Genomic DNA, 18,888 nt, shown 5'->3' with positions numbered 1-18,888 from the left:
GGTGTTTGTACACATAGGGATTCAAAATTGGTCAGTGCTCTCGTCATGTTATTGTGGTCTCTATGTTTGAGTATAAAGTTTCTGGCTTGTCTGTATGTGAACCAGTTAGTAAAGCAGTCATGACCTTCTGCTACTAGATCAGTCTGCGTGCGTATTGTCTCATTTATGACCATCTGTCGTACTGTAAAGTCTCTGTTTGTCGATTCTAGTATCGAGGAGTTTGTGAAAGGGCGTAGTGTGAATTCTCCATTTTCCAATAGTGACGTCAGTGGGGATGGTATTGAAGAGATAAATAGAGATGTATTTATAGTTTTTGTCCAGACCTGGTAAGTTTCCCTCGTTATCAGGTTGTCATCTATGTGTAGTCTGGGTACATTGGGGTCACTCCAACAGAGCCGTCCAAAATGAGGTCTCTGGGATATTAAATGTTCTAGGGGGACCCATCTCTTATGGTGGTAATGAATGTTCCAATCTACTATCCTTTGTAAAAATATTGCCTGTCTGTATAATTCTAAATTTGGGACACCCATTCCTCCCTGTAATCTAGGAGACTGCATTATGCGTTGGTTAAGTCTTGGTGGTTTTCTGTTCCATATATAGTCTCTAAATGCTTTCTGTATAGAGGGTAGATACTGTTTGGGAAGTGGGATAGGTAATGTCTGGAGATAGTATAATATCCTCGGTAAAATGTTCATTTTGATTACTTCTATGCATCCTAACCAATAAATCTGTTTGGACCTCCATTATGAGAGATCATTAATAATTGCACGTTTAAGCGGTATATAGTTCAGTGTGAACATGTCATCCAATGTAGGGGCGAGTTTTTTACCTAAGTATTGTAATGCTGAAGGGCACCAGGTAAATGTGGTGAGCTTTTTAATGGCCTGTAGGTCAGTATTATCTATATTTATATTTAAGATCTCGGATTTGGTCTTGTTGACTGAAAAGTTGTATAGTGTGTGGAATGTTTTAAACTCTTTAGTCAAGTGTGGGATAGAAATTTCGGGTTTTGTAAAAGAGAAAAGCATATCGTCCGCAAAAAGAGACCGCATATTTTTGGGAGCTAATATCGATGCCATGTATCTGCGGTTGTGTCTAATACTTGTGGCTAATGTTTCTATAACGCAAGTAAATAAGAGTGGCGACAAGGGACACCCCTGGCGTGTCCCATTACTAATAAGGAAAGGATCTGAGAGGGAGCCATTAATCGAGATACGTGCGTTAGGCTGAGAATATAGAGAGAAAATTCGGGATAGCATTTGAGGGCCTAGTCCTATATGCGACAAAGTGGCTTTCAAAAAGTCCCAGGAAACACGGTCAAAAGCCTTTTCGGCATCGGTTGACAAGAATAAGGTAGGGATATTGTTTTTCTTAAAATAATGTATTAAATAGAGGGCTCTGACCGTGCTATCTTTGGCCTCTCGACCTGGGATGAAGCCAACTTGGTCTTGGTGAATAATATATAGGAGAATTCTGTTTAGTCTATGGGCTAATATTTTCGCGAACATTTTGGTGTCTGTATTTAAAGGGACATTAAACACCTGATAAAAATTGCTGAAACCTACTTTTTCTTATTAAACAAAATAAAGTAATCACTGCTGCCTATTTTATCAGTTCCTCTTAGCCCAAACTTTTGAAGGAGATGGTTTTAAAATACAGTGTTGAGGCAGTGCTTGATTTCCTATGTAAGCTGCCATATTGTAGCGTGCGTTACAGGGCTCAGTAGTCACATGATACACACACCATATTATCTATGCATACACAGTACTTAGAGGAAGGAATCACATCTCTCTCTCCCTGCAGCGTGTGAGCTGCAGTGTCTGAAAAGTTATTTCTCAGTGAGGGTATAAATATATTTCATTTCCCTGTTAATGTATATAAAACATGTTATGCAGAAATTTAAATAAAATACTTATAACTACTGTGTTTATGTTTTTAACTCCCCCCACACACACAGGTTTTTTTCTCTCCTCAAACTCTGTCCGTAACGTTTTATGCTCAGTAAGCACTTACCAGAGCCGGTTCCTGTGTTATTATTGTAAAACTTTTGACTGCTCTGGGAGGGAGGGGGATAGGGAGGAGGAAGCTCCCACGGACTGCATGCTGCATATCATTAGTTCAAAAGACTTCTTCTTTTCATGACCTCTCCTCCTGAATGTAAATCACTAAGGACTGACACCCAGCATAAGATGTTTAGCAAGGATCGTATGCATTATCTATCTAGTGATCACACTGCTAGATAATGCATACGATCCTTGCTAAACATCTTATGCTGGGTGTCAGTCCTTAGTGATTTACATTCAGGAGGAGAGGTCATGAAAAGAAGAAGTCTTTTGAACTAATGATATGCAGCATGCAGTCCGTGGGAGCTTCCTCCTCCCTATCCCCCTCCCTCCCAGAGCAGTCAAAAGTTTTACAATAATAACACAGGAACCGGCTCTGGTAAGTGCTTACTGAGCATAAAACTTTACGGACAGAGTTTGAGGAGAGAAAAAAAACTGTGTGTGTGGGGGGAGTTAAAAACATAAACACAGTAGTTATAAGTATTTTATTTAAATTTCTGCATAACATGTTTTATATACATTAACAGGGAAATGAAATATATTTATACCCTCACTGAGAAATAACTTTTCAGACACTGCAGCTCACACGCTGCAGGGAGAGAGAGATGTGATTCCTTCCTCTAAGTACTGTGTATGCATAGATAATATGGTGTGTGTATCATGTGACTACTGAGCCCTGTAACGCACGCTACAATATGGCAGCTTACATAGGAAATCAAGCACTGCCTCAACACTGTATTTTAAAACCATCTCCTTCAAAAGTTTGGGCTAAGAGGAACAGATAAAATAGGCAGCAGTGATTACTTTATTTTGTTTAATAAGAAAAAGTAGGTTTTTGGGATTATTAGAAGTCAGGTGTTAAGGGTCCCTTTAATAGTGAGATAGGACAGTAGTTTGCGGGAAGGGTAGGGGATTTATTTGGTTTTGGTAATAATATAATGTGGGCTTCTAGGGCTCTTGCTGAAAAGGCTTTTGTGTTATCGATAGATTGGAAATAATTTAATATGTGAGGGGATAGTGTTTCCCGAAAGGTGGAATAGTATCTATGGCCAAAACCATCTGGGCCTGGTGTTTTACCGGTTGGCAGGTCTTTGATGACCATATTTATTTCCTCTAGGGTTATTGTGTTCTCTAGTTCCTCCTTGTGTTCTGGTGTAATGTTAGGTAGCTTTAGATGGTTAAGATAAGTATCTATCCCTTGCGATCGCGTCTGTGTGTCTGTTGTGTGACTGTTATAATCATTTCTGATATTATATAATTTTTGAAAGAATTTTTCGAAATTTCTGGGCTATGCTGAGAGTGGAGTATTGTGGACGTCCTTTTTCATTGGTAATATGCAATATGTATTTCTTATGTGCTTTATGCTTTAGATATCTCGCTAAAAGGCGTCCAAATTTATTGCGCCCCTCGTAGTGTTTCTGTTGGTTATGCAGGGCTTTTTGTTTATGTTCTTTTGATAAATGAGAGGCAAGATTTTGTCTCTCCAATGTGAGTTCCGCTAAGGTGTCTTTATCTGATGGAATGATTTTATGTCTAGCCTCGAGTTGTTGTATTCTATCAAGATAAGATTTGACCGCCTCTCTTTTAGTTTTGTTAATGTATGCCTTTATGGCTATCAGTTCACCCCTGATTACACTCTTATGTGCTTCCCATATTATGTGTGCAGATGTTTCTGGGTTTGCATTGATCTGAAAGTATTCTGTGCTTTTTCTATTTTTATAACATTCATGGGGTCTGTTAATAATGCATCGTCTAGTTTCCAAAGAAAATCTTTAATTGGTTTAGTTGGCCATGTAAAGGAACTAATCAGTGAGGAGTGATCAGACCATGTTTTGGGCAAATCTTTGCTGAATTAAATAAGGCTAAGCCCCCCACATCTGTGAATATATAATCAATTCTAGTGTATAATTCATGTGGATATGAGTAAAAAGTGTAATCTTTAAGTTGTGGGTGTAATATTCTCCACACGTCTTGTGCTACAATATGTTTAAGATACATTTTTATCTTGTTTAGATGGGAGGTAGGGAACGAGGAGTGATTTGATGAGCTAAAGTAGCATTTATAATCTGTTCTAGCGTTCGTGTGTTTTCCTGACCTGTCAGAGTTGTAGGTGTGGATCATCGGTTGGTAGTTCCGAAAGTTCCAGTACCTTGCGTGTCAGTTTAAGCTCTTATTTCTTCTGTTTTAGGTCATACACAAATTCATTTTGAAAACATTACTATGCAATAAAAACAATATCTTTCTTACATTTTAAATATATGCATTCTAGAGTCAAACAAGCAATGATGGACCTTCTGAAAAGGGTAACTGTGAGGATCACCATCATTACTATTTAATGAACATTCAGTTAGCAATTGATGAGTCTTCCATTCTTTTCTTCTTGTGTCGGACAGTTGACCATTGTGTCCTTTGGGGTAAGGGCTTTTTTAATCTTTGTGTTGAAGGGGTTTGCGCACCGTCTTGTGGGAAGTCTATGTTTAAACTTTTGGAGAATGAGTCCAAGTAATTGGGTTCTTTGTAAATGTGTGTTTTCCCTTCTTGTTGTACTATAAGGCTAAAGGGAAATCCCCATCGATACTTCACTTTTCTTTCCTGCAGGCGTTGGGTGATGAAGCGGATCTCCCTCCTCCTTTCAATAGTGGCGGGACTGATATCCTGGAAAATCTGTATACTGTAGGTTTGGAACTTGATTTCTCTTTGTAACCTAACTTGTTTCCAAATAGCTTCTTTGTCTAAGTAGTTGGCAAATTTTATAATGATGTCCCTTGGTGGTTTCGGAGGAACTGGCACTGGTTTCTTCTCCTGTTTCGGTTATCCAGGTCTTCTACTTTTAATTGGAGAGACTGGACAATAGATTCGTGTCTTGTCAATTGGTGATCGACATCAGACATCATATTGTTTAATGTGTCCTAGCCATCCTCCAAGTATTCCAGTCTGGCCCCCATTTCATTGATATCTTTCCTCAGAGAGGACATTTCCGTTTTTATGAAGGACTTTAGATCTGCCAAATCTGATTTGGAAGGGAGTAGTGAGATGTTAGATTGGATTTGTGCCAATTGATCCATATGTGGATTTGGAGTAGCAGGCCTTGATTCTATCTGTGCATTGTCGTTATTAGAGAGTGTTTGGGGCCCATTTATCAAAGGGCTTGCGGACCTGATCCGATACTGCGGATCAGGTCCGCAAGACCATGCTAAATGCGGAGAGCAATACGCTTTCCACATTTAACATTGCACCAGCAGCTCACAAGAGCTGCTGGTGCAACGCCGCCCCCTGCTGACTCGCGGCCAATTGGCCGCCAGCAGGGAGGTGTCAATCAACCCGATCGTATTCGATCGGGTTGATTTCCGGCGATTCCTGTCCGCCTGCTCAGAGCAGGCGGACAGGGTTATGAAGCAGCGGTCTTTAGACCGCTGCTTCATAAGTTGTGTTTCTGGCGAGTCTTCAGACTCGCCAGAAACACGGCCCTTCAAGCTCCGTACGGAGCTTGATAAATGGGCCTGTTTGTGTTTGTTCAAGCACTTCTATATCTTGTTTGGGAAAGAAAGAATTCATAGTTGCTGTGTTTATTTGCTTTTTGTCTAATTTAGCGTTTCTTTTAGAGGCCATTGGTGTCTGTGTAGATCCAGATTTTAAGGCCCAGTGTATTATAAGGCTTTCTTGCACAAGCAAAGTTTCAGCTAGTGTATTTAAAGTAAACGTCTTTTGCAATGTTTACCCCTCCGTTCCTCCAAAAACACACCAATCTTGCTCTGTAGTGTACTAAATACTGGTTTTTGTTTATGTAATAGTGCGCTCAGTTTTCACTGTCACAGGCTCTAATGGCGCATTCCGGCCTAGGTTTGAATGTATCACTGCCTGTGTTAAGCGGTATCCCAAATGCCCCCTACGTGATATAAGGTATGGGTTCAGGTAAGTCTCGCTCTCAGAGTCTCTTTAACAAGTTTCCAGACTAAATACTGTTTTTTTTGTTTATGTAATAGTGCGCACAGTTTTCACTGTTACAGGCTCTAATGGCGCAATGCGGCCTAGGTTTGAATGTAATACCGCCTGTGTTAAGCAATGTCCAAAATGCCCCCTACGTGATATAAGGTATGGGTTCAGGTAAGTCTCGCTCCCAAAGTCTCTTTAACAAGTATCCCGACTTCTCTCATGCAGCCGCTCAGCTAACTTACCACGTGGGTCAGATTAATGGCGGCGGCGGCGGTCTTGTCAGTCTCCTGACGGTGTCGGGTCACTCCAGTTAGTCAATCCTCTGTCTCCGCAGCTTAGCGAGGTAAGGTAGAACTCCTTAGTTGCGATAGGGTTTGATGTTAGGTCCACCTTTCTTGGTGACTTTTGATGTTAGCCTCCGGTTGCGTGACAGGTATCCAAAGGATGGTCAGGTTTATCCAGATGCTCTCAATATTCGCTTTGTGAGTTGCTCATCCTCTTGTGCTAGTTTTGGTAGGTCTTCCTCTGTTCGGACTTTAACATTTGAGCCGGGGACTTAGGACAAGCCACGGAGCTTGTTTAGAATGCGGCCATGTCCCTGCATGGCTACACCCCGCCTCTCGCGATGAGATTTTTTTTTAGTGAGAATTTTTCTGCAGGCCATTTTTTTTTTGTTTTGTTTTCAAAAGAGCTTTATTGTTGATATAAGGTAGATAACATATCAAGATCATCTGATCCACAAAAATACGGAAACTATACATAAAAAAGTCAATGTGAAAATATCCTTTTCAATAAACAGGTAAACATTGAGTCCAATATCAAGAGTAAAGTCCACTAGTATAGAGCAGAAGCTCTTTGTATATTCCAATTGTAACAGACGGTTTTCTTGTTCTCAGGCCCTGGGTGGGCAACTTAAAGAACACATTGAGGTCCGGGTGTTCATTGTCTGTTATCAACTTGAGTTTTACAGGGTAAAACTATTTTCATATTCCTATCAATCAACCATGACTATGAAAATGAACATTTCAACTAAATTGTTTATAATAAAATGAATACTTTGTTAACAACAGTTGATTCCTGCAGGCCATTTTTAAATAAAATTCAATTTTAAATTAGGCAGTTACACTAAAGCACCAGTTTGATTGCAATGTGTTGGTTAACTAAAGAATAAAACCATTTTTAACGTTTTATAATATTGTGCAGTAGTTGAAAATTGCATTGCAAATTAGCTGCAGACAAACTAAATTATAAAATGTCTCTTGAATAAATTTGTTTCTCTTTTCTCTAACATAGAAATGTAGTAATAAAAAGGTGCAATCCTCATAAGAACGTCTTACATTCAGAACAAACAGCTTTGCAGACTGTGAAAGGCTAGGGGAGGGTTTGAAAAAAGCCATTTCATAATCAATGCACCGCTGCTTTACAGTGCTACTGCATATTTGTCTGTTAACTTCAAACAGCACTTTTCTCTTGATGCACTGGAACAGAACACAGCTCTGTTTGGAGTAGAGCTGCAAAGTGAAAGCACTTAGTCTAACAGTTCCTGCATGTGTCCTGTTCTTTCTGCAGACATGCTGCATTTTCTGCGATGACATCTCAGATCACTGTATGTTCTGCCTTGGGGCACCAGCTATACCTCACTAATGTCTGGTTACACCAGCTATACCCTCACTAATCTCTGTTTACACCAGCTATACCCTCACTTATGTCTGGTAACACCAGCATTACCCTCACTAATGTCTGGTTTACCAGCTGTACCCTCACTAATATCTGGTTACACCAGCTGTTCCTCATTAAATGTCTGGTTACACCAGCTATACCCTCACTAATGTCTGGTTTACCAGCTGTACCCTCACTAATGTCTGGTTAACCAGCTGTACCCTCACTAATATCTGGTTACACCAGCTGTTCCTCATTAAATGTCTGGTTACACCAGCTATACCCTCACTAATGTCTGGTTACACCAGCTATACCTTCACTAATGTCTGGTTACACCAGCTATGCCTTCACTAATGTCTGGTTACTCCAGCTGTACCTCACTAATGTCTGGTTACAACAGCTATACCCTCACTAATGTCTGGTTACACCAGCTATAGCTTACTAATGTCTGGTAACACCAGCTATACCTCACTAATGTCTGGTCACACCAGCTATACCTTACTAATGTCTAGTTACACCAGCTGTACCCTCACTAATGTTTGAGTACACCAGCTGTACCTCACTAATGTCTGGGCACACCAGCTATACCTTACTAATGTCTGGTTACACCAGCTGTACCAACACTAATGTCTGGTTACACCAGCTGTACCCTCACAAATGTCTGGTTACACCAGCTATACCTTACTAATGTCTGGTTACAACAGCTATACCATCATTAATGTCTGTTTACACCATTAGTGAGGTATAGCTGTTGTAGCTGGTGTAAACAGACATTAATGATGGTATAGCTGTTGTAACCAGACATTAGTAAGGTATAGCTGGTGTAACCAGACATTTGTGAGGGTACAGCTGGTGTAACCCTCACCAATGTATGGTTACACCAGCTGTACCCTCACTAATGTCTGGTTACACCAGCTATACCTAACTGATGTCTAATTATACCAGCTGTACCCTCACTGATTTATGGGCACACCAGCTATATCTCACTAATGTCTGGTTACACCAGCTATACCTCACTTATGTCTGGTAATAGCAACTATACCCTCAGTAATCTCTGGTTACACCAGCTATACCTCACTAATGTCTGGTTACACCAGCTATACCTTCACTAATGTCTGGTTACACCAGCTATACCTTCACTAATGTCTGGTTACACCAGCTATACCCTCACTAATCTCTGTTTACACAAGCTATACCCTCACTTAGGTCTGGTAACACTAGCAGTACCCTCACTAATGTCTGGTTTACCAGCTGTACCCTCACTAATGTCTGGTTAACCAGCTGTACCCTCACTAATATCTGGTTACACCAGCTGTTCCTCATTAAATGTCTGGTTACACCAGCTATACCCTCACTAATGTCTGGTTACACCAGCTATACCTTCACTAATGTCTGGTTACACCAGCTATACCTTCACTAATGTCTGGTTACACCAGCTATACCTTCACTAATGTCTGGTTACACCAGCTATACATCACTAATGTCTGGGCACACCAGCTATACCTCACTAATGTCTGGTTACACCAGCTGTACTGTCACTAATGTCTGGTTACACCAGCTGTACTCTCACTAATGTCTTGTCATACCAGCTATACCTTCACTAATGTCTGGTTACACCAGCTATACATCACTAATGTCTGGGTACACCAGCTATACCTCACTAATGTCTGGTTACACCAGCTGTACTGTCACTAATGTCTGGTTACACCAGCTGTACTCTCACTAATGTCTTGTCACACCAGCTATACCTCACTAATGTCTAGTTACACCAGCTGTACCCTCACTATTTTTTGGTTACACCAGCTGTACCCTCACTATTTTTTGGTTACACCAGCTGTACCTCACTAATATCTGGTTACAAAAGCTTTACCCTCACTAATGTCTGGGCACACCAGTTGTACTCTCACTAATGTCTGGTTACACCAGCTATACCTTACTGTCTGGTTACACCAGCTGTACCCTCACTAATGTCTGGTTACACCAGCTATACCTCACTAATGTTTGGTTACACCAGCTGTACCCTCACTAATGTCTGGTTATACCAGCTATATCTCACTTATGTCTGGTTACAGCAGCTATACTCGCTGTCTGGTTACACCAGCTGTACCCTCACTAATGTCTAGTTATACCAGCTGTACCCTCACTTGCTGTCCAGGACCCATATATCAAGCAAGTGTGAGGTTTTCACAATCTAACCATGTGACGGTTTCCCTCACACCTAAAGGGTTAACAAGACACACTCCTTGATTGGTCCTTCTCACCTTTATATGGACCCTGACCAGCAGAGACCAATATCTCTGATGAAGCGCATGTGCTCATGCGCGAAACGCGTTAGATAGGAGCTTACCTTGTGCCTCATGGAAGCCTGCTTCTAATAAACATTGTTAATCTACCTTCAGACTCAGCTTTCCTTTTTCCTCGTCTTGTACCCTCACTAATGTCTGGTTACACCAGCTGTACCAACACTAATGTCTGGTTACAACAGCTATACCTCACTAATGTCTGGTTACACCAGCTGAACTCTCACTAATGTCTGGTTACAACAGCTATACCTCACAAATGTCTGGTTACAACAGCTATACCTTGCTAATGTCTGGTTACACCACCTATACCTCACTAATGTCTGGTTACACCACCTATACCTCACTAATGTCTGATTACACCAGCTATACCTCATTAATGTCTGGTTACAACAGCTGTACCTCATTAATGTCTGGTTACACCAGCTGTACCCTCACTAATGTCAGGTTACACCAGCTGTACCTCATTAATGTCTGGTTACACCAGTTATACCCTCACTAATGTCTGGTTACACCAGCTATACCTTCACTAATGTCTGGTTACACCAGCTGTACCTCACTTATGTCTGGTTACACCAGCTATACCTCACTTATGTCTGGTTACACCAGCTATACCCTCACTGATGTATGATTATACCAGCTGTACCCTCACTAATGTCGGATTATACCAGCTATACCTCAATGATGTCTGGGAACACCAGCTATACCTCACTAATGTATGGTTACACCAGCTATAGCTCACTAATATTTGGTTACACCAGCTGTACCCTCGTTCCTTCACTAATGTCCGGTTACACCAGCTGTACTCTCACTAATGTCTGGGCACACCAGCTGTACTCTCACTAATGTCTGGGCACACCAGCTGTTCCCTCACTAATGTCTGGGCACACAAGCTGTTCCCTCACTAATGTCTGGGCACACAAGCTGTTCCTTCACTAATGTCCGGTTACACCAGCTATACCTCACTTATGTCTGGTTACACCAGCTATACCCTCACTGATGTATGATTATACCAGCTGTACTCTCACTAATGTCCGGTTACACCAGCTGTACTCTCACTAATGTCTGAGCACACAACATATGTCCTCAATAATATATATTATATAGACAAGTTATTACTAGAGATATGTTAGAATTGGTGCCTATAATAATAAATATCACTCTCCTTAAAATTTAAAACAAGACACAGATATAACAGTAAATGAACAATCTTTATTGGTCCCACAATCACATATTGTCCAGATAGTGGTTGTGTAGGTTTAAGCTCTTATTTTATGGGAGCTCGAGGAAGAGATTCCCAACCATGATAGGTGAACAGAGGGCTTATATTTGCACACCCTGGCTCTCCTCTGTTGTCCTCATTTCATGTCTTATGTTACCACCATTCACATGCACTGATGCGCTGGTCTCTTACTCACTTGTTACACCAGAGAAGAACTCTCTACCCATGGAAGTAGAAGTAGGATGGATAAAGTCCATACACTTCCAGCTAGAAAACAGAGAAGCACATGATGAGATGCTAGAAGTCTTATAAAGTACTAAATAACAATGCAGCCATTAGGATTGATTCATTAACAGTCTACTACATCCTCACTAGCCTTTCCAGTTCTAAGTTTGTCCAGGTTATGTATTCACTGAAGACTAAGTTATCTCTTTAGTAAGGGGCTCGATAGAATAACACAAGCTGGAGAAACTGGAGAGGGATATTAGTGAATATGTCCCACTGTGTCTCAATGCAACACTGCTATAAGCTTACTAAAGACACACAAAGGTCTGAGCACAGCAAAACGTACAACAAAATATGTATAAACCTTGTTATGTTTATGGTGGTGGAGAGAGGTTTTATAGAAACCTTCAAGTATATTAAAGGGAAATTATAATGCAAAATTTGTTAGGGCATCTTTTACATTACTGACCCTAAGTAATGGTGTTTAACTCCTGCAAAGAGATTAAGCACATAGGCGATGTCTTGCTCGGCAGCCACAAGCATTGCAACTCTAGTGGGAAATTACCTTTCACTGGCTGGAGAGGACATAGAGGTTTCTAATTTGGTCATCAACTATTTTCTGCTTAGGAGATGCATTTCGTGTCACACTTATTTATTTAGGGTCACTAATGTAAACCTAACATGCTCTAACAAATTAGATCATGTCGTTTTTACATTGGAGTGTCCATATAAAGGGTCATGAGACCCAAAATTGTCCTTTTATGATTAGATACAGCATGCAATTTAATTTTATTATAACATTTTAAGGAGCAGCAATACACTACTGGGAGATGAACACATTGGGTGAGCCAATGACCAGAGGCATACATGTGCAGCCACCAATCAGTAGCTAACTCCCAGTACTGCATTGCAGTTCCTGGGCCTACCTAAGTATGCTTTTCAAGAAAGGATACCAAGAAAACAAAGCAAATTAGATAATAGAAGTAAATTGGAAAGTTGTTTAAAATTGCATACTCTATCTGAATCATGAATATTTAATGTTGACTTCACTATTCCTTTAAGGAATGTTATAAAATCAGAGGCAATGTATTTTACATAAAGCTTAAAGGGATAGGAAAGTCAAAATTAAACTTGCAAGATTCGGATAGAGAATGTAATTTTAAGACTCTTTTAAATTCACTTCTATTTTCAAATGTGCTTGGTTCTCTTGGTATCCCTTGTTGAAAAAGAATACGCACATATCCTACACTAGTGGGAGCTAGCTGCTGATTGGTGCCTGCACAAATTTGTCTCTTGTGATTGGCTAACTAGATGTGTTCAGCTAGCTGCCAGTAGTGCAATGCTGTTATTTCAGCAAAAGATAACAAGATAATGAAAGTTGTTGTTGGACATATATTAGGTTTTTCTGAGGATTATCTTCACCTACACCATGTAATTTCAGTGTGTATTAGCTACTCACTAGCAGTTTGTATGTCCCACACACCAAGGAACACCCAGTGCTTGCCCCAGAGTGAGGCAGTAATATGTAGGATCCCTCTTCCAACACAATCAGTGGAACAAATGTTAGTTTGCAGTGCCAGCCCAAAATATGTCACCACATCACCCCTCTTACTTATATGCTGTGTGTACGTACCAAGGGATTTGTAGTTCTTCTATTGAGGTTGTCGTGTAGGCTGTATGCAACACCTGTGGGCCTAAGAAGTAAGGTGTTATAATGGTAATCATTCACCAGGAGACCCCCCTTATTCCTATCCCAATCATTCACCAGGAGACCCCCCCTTATTCCTATCCCAATCATTCACCAGGAGACCCCCCCCCTTATTCCTATCCCAATCATTCACCAGGAGACCCCCCCTTATTCCTATCCCAATCATTCACCAGGAGACCCCCCCCATTATTCCTATGCATCCCCTAAATGTTGCTGCTACTAATCCCGTGGGTCACCTCCCTCACATCCCCAGATAATACTGTCCAATCCCTATGAATTTCCCCTTGGGTGGGAGGCTATTGACGGATCATCACTTCAGTTTGCCTCTCTGCTTCTATTGTGCTTTTTTCTCCACAGGCTGATTCTTTACTATTAAGGCAACAGCCTACCCAAGATGGCCACCACCAGAGAGAACTAGCACTGTGTGTGCCTAATTATGCTGCTTATGCATGATGTCACATTATAATGGCCATTTAAAAGGTCTGCCACCATACTGGTAAAGGAATTAGCCTTTGGGGCTGACTATAATGTAGTGTCTCTCAAGTACCCCCAACAGGCCAGGTTTTCATTATAGCTGAACCAGTGCACTGGTGAAGTAATCGGCTGATCAGTAACCATGGTTACTAATGTGCTCTTAGCCATCAGCTGATTATTTCACCTGTGCTCTAGTTCAGCTATAATGAAAACCTGGACTTTTGGCGGTACTTGAGGACCGCGGTTGAGAAACACTGCTTTAATGCACACTCTGCACTTTACTGTCCCAGAATCAGGGCTGCACCTTAAAGGGATATTAAACACTAAATACATTTTATAAGCATAGTATTCAGGTTATTTCCCGCCTCCCTCTAGTCATGGCTGCCGCTACATTCCAGTGCTGATGTGTTTGCACATGTGCAGCAAATGTATTCAGTGTTTTAAAGGGGCAGTAAAGTCAAAATTAAATTTCATGGATCAGACAGAGCATGCAATTTGAAACAACTTTCAAAATTGATACTATGAGTAAATTAGAAAGTTGCTTAAAATTGCATGCTCTATCTGAATCACACACAAAAAAAATTTGGGTTCAGTGTCCCTTTAAACTTTTTTGCCTGACCATTCTGCACTTAGATCTGTGCAGGAGCTCGATCATTAGCATCTGCTCTCTGATTGGCGTATGCCTATACTGGGGAATGACAAAACACCGCAAATCTTGCAAGCTATGTTTATACATTTCTGTCTGGCATACAGACAACTGACAGTTACAAAATGAAACCTATTTTTCATTGCAACACCAACATCCTACATTAGGCGAGGGCAGACTTGATCCCTCTAATGCTGCCACTTACCCAGTGCCCTCTCGGCTCTTTTTCTGCCTTAAAGGGACATGAAACCTTAAATGTTTCTTTCATGATTCAGATAGAGCAACTTTCTAATTGACGTCTATTATCAAATTTTCTTTGTTCTTTCAATATGTTTTGTTGCGCAAGAGGGTCCACGTGTCTGGAGCACTATATTGCAGCAGTTTTGCAAGAGCACTAGATGGCAGCACTATTCCCTGCTATGGGAACGTAGCAAATTTGCAATAGCCAATATAATCCAGCACCAGGGTGGCAAGGTGTGCCCGCCAACAGGTCACTGCAAACCTGAGTCCAAAGAATAGGCAGCACCACCTTGAGTTTGCAAAATTCTCTCTTTTATTCCTTCATAAACAGGAGTGGGTACAAAAAAACAGCAGACTACGTTTCGGGTTACATGCCCTTAGTCATGTCAGTTATACAAGCTTGAATATACTCACTTTCCAGTAGAGGGCGCTCTACAGACCTAAGGATATGAAACAGGAAAGTTAGAGTTAAAGGGGAGGAGTTTTGTTCACCTGTATAAGGTATTTGAAGGTGTTAAAGGGACAGTCTATTCAGATAGGACATGTAATTTTAATCAACTTTCTAATTTACTTTTATAATCAAATTTGCTTTTTTTCTCTTGGTATTCTTAGTTTAAACTAAACCTAGGTAGGCTCATATGCTAATTCCTAAGCCCTTGAGGGCTGCCTCTTATCACATGCTTTTTAAATTTCTTTTTAACACAAAGAGACTGAAAGTACATGTGGGCCATAAAGATAACACTCTGTTCAGGCACAGATAGTTATTTAAGATTTAGCACAAAGCAATGCTAAATTTAATACAATAGATAAAAAACAGTCACAGTCATGTGATCAGGGGGCTGGAAGAAGGTTCTTAGATACAAGGTAATCACAGAGGTAAAAAGTATAATAACCCTTTCGCGACAGGGTTAAAGTGTCTACATCGGAACAACTGTTCCGATGTAGACAAATTGAAACCACGCAATCGTGCACATGATCGCGAGATTTCAATTATTGGATCGCGTCTGGGGGGCGTCCCTACAACCCTAGGAACGCCCTCCAGACCGCGATCAAATCCTGGAAGCACAGAAGGCTTCAGGACAGCCGTTGGCTATGACGTTCTATTCCGTCATAACGGCTCTAAAGCCCAGTGTAATTATGACGAAATAGAACGGCATAACGGCATTAAAAGGTTAAGATAACTGTGTTGGTTGTGCAAAACTGAGGAATGGGTAATAAAGGGATTACCCATCTTTTAAAACAATAAACATTCTTTTGTAGACTGTCCCTTTATAAAGGTACACATGTATAACTGACATGACTAAGGGTATGTAACCCAAAATGTAGTCTGCTGTTTGTTTGTTTTTTAACGTAGCAAATTTGAAAATAGCAGTAAATTAGAAATGTTTAAAAAAAATTGTATGCTCTGTCTGAATCACATTTTTTGGGTTTCATATCCCTTTATTGCTGCCACTTCCATGCCCCTGTTCTGCATGATATTTAACCTAAGCCTCCCTTCATTCTGTCCTCTTACTGGTAATCAATTCCCTTGCCTTTACACAGTCACTCCTGCGCCCTTACTAGTGATCACACCCTCTTGCCCCTTTACTAAGTTGCTCCTGCCCCCTTACTAGTGATCATGCCCTCTGTCCCTATTACCCAGTCACTCCTGCCCCTTACTACTGATCATGCCCTCTGTCCCTTTACCCAGTCACTCCTGCCCCTTACTAGTGATCATGCCCTCTGTCCCTATTACCCAGTCACTCCTGCCCCTTACTAGTGATCATGCCCTCTGTCCCTTTACCCAGTCACTCCTGCCCCTTACTAGTGATCATGCCGTCTGTCCCTATTACCCAGTCACTCTCCTGCCCCTTACTAGTGATCATGCCCTCTGTCCCTATTACCCAGTCACTCTCCTGCCCCTTACTAGTGATCATGCCCTCTCTCCCTATTACCCAGTCACTCCTGCCCCTTACTAGTGATCATGCCCTCTGTCCCTATTACCCAGTCTCTCCTGCCCCTTACTAGTGATCATGCCCTCTCTCACTATTAACCAGTCACTCCTGCCCCTTACTAGTGATCATGCCCTCTGTCCCTATTACCCAGTCACTCCTGCCCCTTACTAGTGATCATGCCCTCTGTCCCTTTACCCAATCCCTCCTGCCCCTTACTAGTGATCATGCCCTCTGTCCCTTTACTCAGTCACTCCTGCCCCTTACTAGTGATCATGCCCTCTATCCCTTTACCCAGTCACTCCTGCCCCCTTACTAGTGATCATGTCCTCTGTCCCTTTACCCAGTCACTCTCCTGCCCCTTACTAGTGATCATGCCCTCTGTCCCTTTACCCAGTCACTCTCCTGCCCCTTACTAGTGATCATGTCCTCTGTCCCTTTACCCAGTCACTCTCCTGCCCCTTACTAGTGATCATGCCCTCTGTCCCTTTACCCAGTCACTGTCCTGCCCCTTACTAGTGATCATGCCCTCTGTCCCTTTACCAAGTCACTCTCCTGCCCCCTTACTAGAGACCATGCCCTCAGTCCCCATTACCCAATCCCTCCTGCCCCTTACTAGAGATCATGCCCTCTGTCCCTTTACCCAATCCCTCCTGCCCCTTACTAGTGATCATGCCCTCTGTCCCTTTACTCAGTCACTCCTGCCCCTTACTAGTGATCATGCCCTCTGCCCCTTTACCCAATCCCTCCTGCCCCTTACTAGTGATCATGCCCTCTGTCCCTTTACTCAGTCACTCCTGCCCCTTACTAGTGATCATGCCCTCTGCCCCTTTACCCAGTCACTCTCCTGCGCCCTTACTAGTGATCATGCCCTCTGTCCCTTCACCCAGTCACTCTCCTGCGCCCTTACTAGAGACCATGCCCTCAGTCCCCATTACCCAGTCACTCTCCTGTCCCCTTACTAGTGTTCATGCCCTCTGTCCCTTTACCCAATCACTCTCCTCCCCTCTGTCCATTTACCCAATCGCTCCATGCCCCTTACTAGTGGTTATCATGCCCTCTGTCCCTTTGCCCAGTTACTCCTGCCTGGCTCACATTAGTGATCATGCTGTCATTACTGCCTCATACCCTCTACCCGGGCCATCACACCTGGCTTCATGCCCCCATAACCAACAGTCACTCCTGCGCCTGATAAGACTTCCCTGCCCAGTTGCCACTCTCACCTCTGTAGCGTCTTCGCACTCATCCTGTAGCAATTTGTGTTATGGCTGTTTCAGCCCCCTAGCAGAAGCTTTAACAAGTCGGTAGCTTCCTCCCGGAAAACCCCCGGGACATTCCGCCTCCCAGTTTTTAGAAGTGTAGGCTCGGCTCGGGGGTGTAGGAGGAAGTGCAGACGACATGAAACGAGAATCACACAACAACGTTAGACAGAGAGTTACGGTATTTGTATATTTGGCCCTTGCTTCCTGTTTGCGTCTTTATTGTGAATACTGTAAGATGCGCTATATATTAGTTGTGTTTTTTACTCGCTGACACTACAGACTTGCTGACATTTCACAGAGGGTTGTTGTTGCTCAGAGGTTCCGCAATAGGGCGCTGAAGGTCTCTTTCGCTGACATTGGCAGGATATAAACAGCGTGACATAGGGGGTGTAAGTGTGCAGGAAATACACAGGGTGACATAGGGGGTGTAAGTGTGCAGGAAATACACAGGGTGACATAGGGGGTGTAAGTGTGCAGGATATACACACAGCGTGACATAGGGGGTGTAAGTGTGCAGGATATACACACAGCGTGACATAGGGGGTGTAAGTGTGCAGGATATACACAGGGTGACATAGGGGCTGTAAGTGTGCAGGATATACACAGGGTGACATAGGGGGTGTAAGTGTGCAGGATATACATAGCGTGACATAGGGGGTGTAAGTGTGCAGGATATACTTAGCGTGACATAGGGGGTGTAAGTGTGCAGGATATACTTAGCGTGACATAGGGGGTGTAAGTGTTCAGGATATATAAATAGTGTGACATAGCGAGTGTAAGTGTGCAGGATATACACACAGCGTGACATAGGGGGTGTAAGTGTGCAGGATATATAAATAGCGTGACATAGGGGGTGTAAGTGTGCAGGATATACACACAGCGTGACATAGGGGGTGTAAGTGTGCAGGATATATAAATAGCGTGACATAGGGGGTGTAAGTATTCAGGATATATAAATAGTGTAACATAGCGAGTGTAAGTGTGCAGGATATATACACAGCGTGACATAGGGGGTGTAAGTGTGCAGGATATACACACAGCGTGACATAGGGGGTGTAAGTGTTCAGGATATATAAATAGTGTGACATAGCGAGTGTAAGTGTGCAGGATATACACACAGCGTGACATAGGGGGTGTAAGTGTGCAGGATATAAACAGCGTGACATAGGGGGTGTAAGTGTGCAGGATATATAAATGTGTGACATAGCGAGTGTAAGTGTGCAGG

At 42.2% G+C, this 18,888-nt stretch overlaps 1 protein-coding gene and 1 long non-coding RNA gene across 3 annotated transcripts in view; one reads left to right on the top strand and one right to left on the bottom strand.

Moving 5' to 3' along the window:
- Positions 1-2,375: 2,375 nt before the first annotated feature.
- RSAD1 (radical S-adenosyl methionine domain containing 1) overlaps positions 2,376-18,888 on the top strand; it is a 67,670-nt gene continuing 51,157 nt past the window's right edge. The window contains exon 1 of one of the 2 annotated variants that reach the window (XM_053708819.1): positions 2,376-2,442. The gene's annotated coding sequence lies outside the window, so the exon portion shown is untranslated. Of the gene's footprint in view, positions 2,443-17,722; positions 17,842-18,888 lie in introns of those variants that run through there. The other variant, XM_053708809.1, reaches the window with a different exon arrangement.
- LOC128654732 (uncharacterized) lies at positions 11,148-17,748 on the bottom strand. The gene is made up of 4 exons (XR_008401482.1): positions 17,625-17,748; positions 14,885-14,910; positions 13,036-13,096; positions 11,148-11,444 (listed from the first exon to the last, which is right to left on the bottom strand). It is a non-coding gene; the product is annotated as an uncharacterized LOC128654732 (long non-coding RNA).

This window comes from Bombina bombina, chromosome 1 (genome assembly GCF_027579735.1).
Source record: "Bombina bombina isolate aBomBom1 chromosome 1, aBomBom1.pri, whole genome shotgun sequence".
In the NCBI taxonomy this organism is placed as follows: Eukaryota; Metazoa; Chordata; class Amphibia; order Anura; family Bombinatoridae; genus Bombina; species Bombina bombina.
The sequence above is the reverse complement of the archived record's forward strand: the minus strand, read 5'-3'. Positions and strand labels throughout refer to the sequence as shown.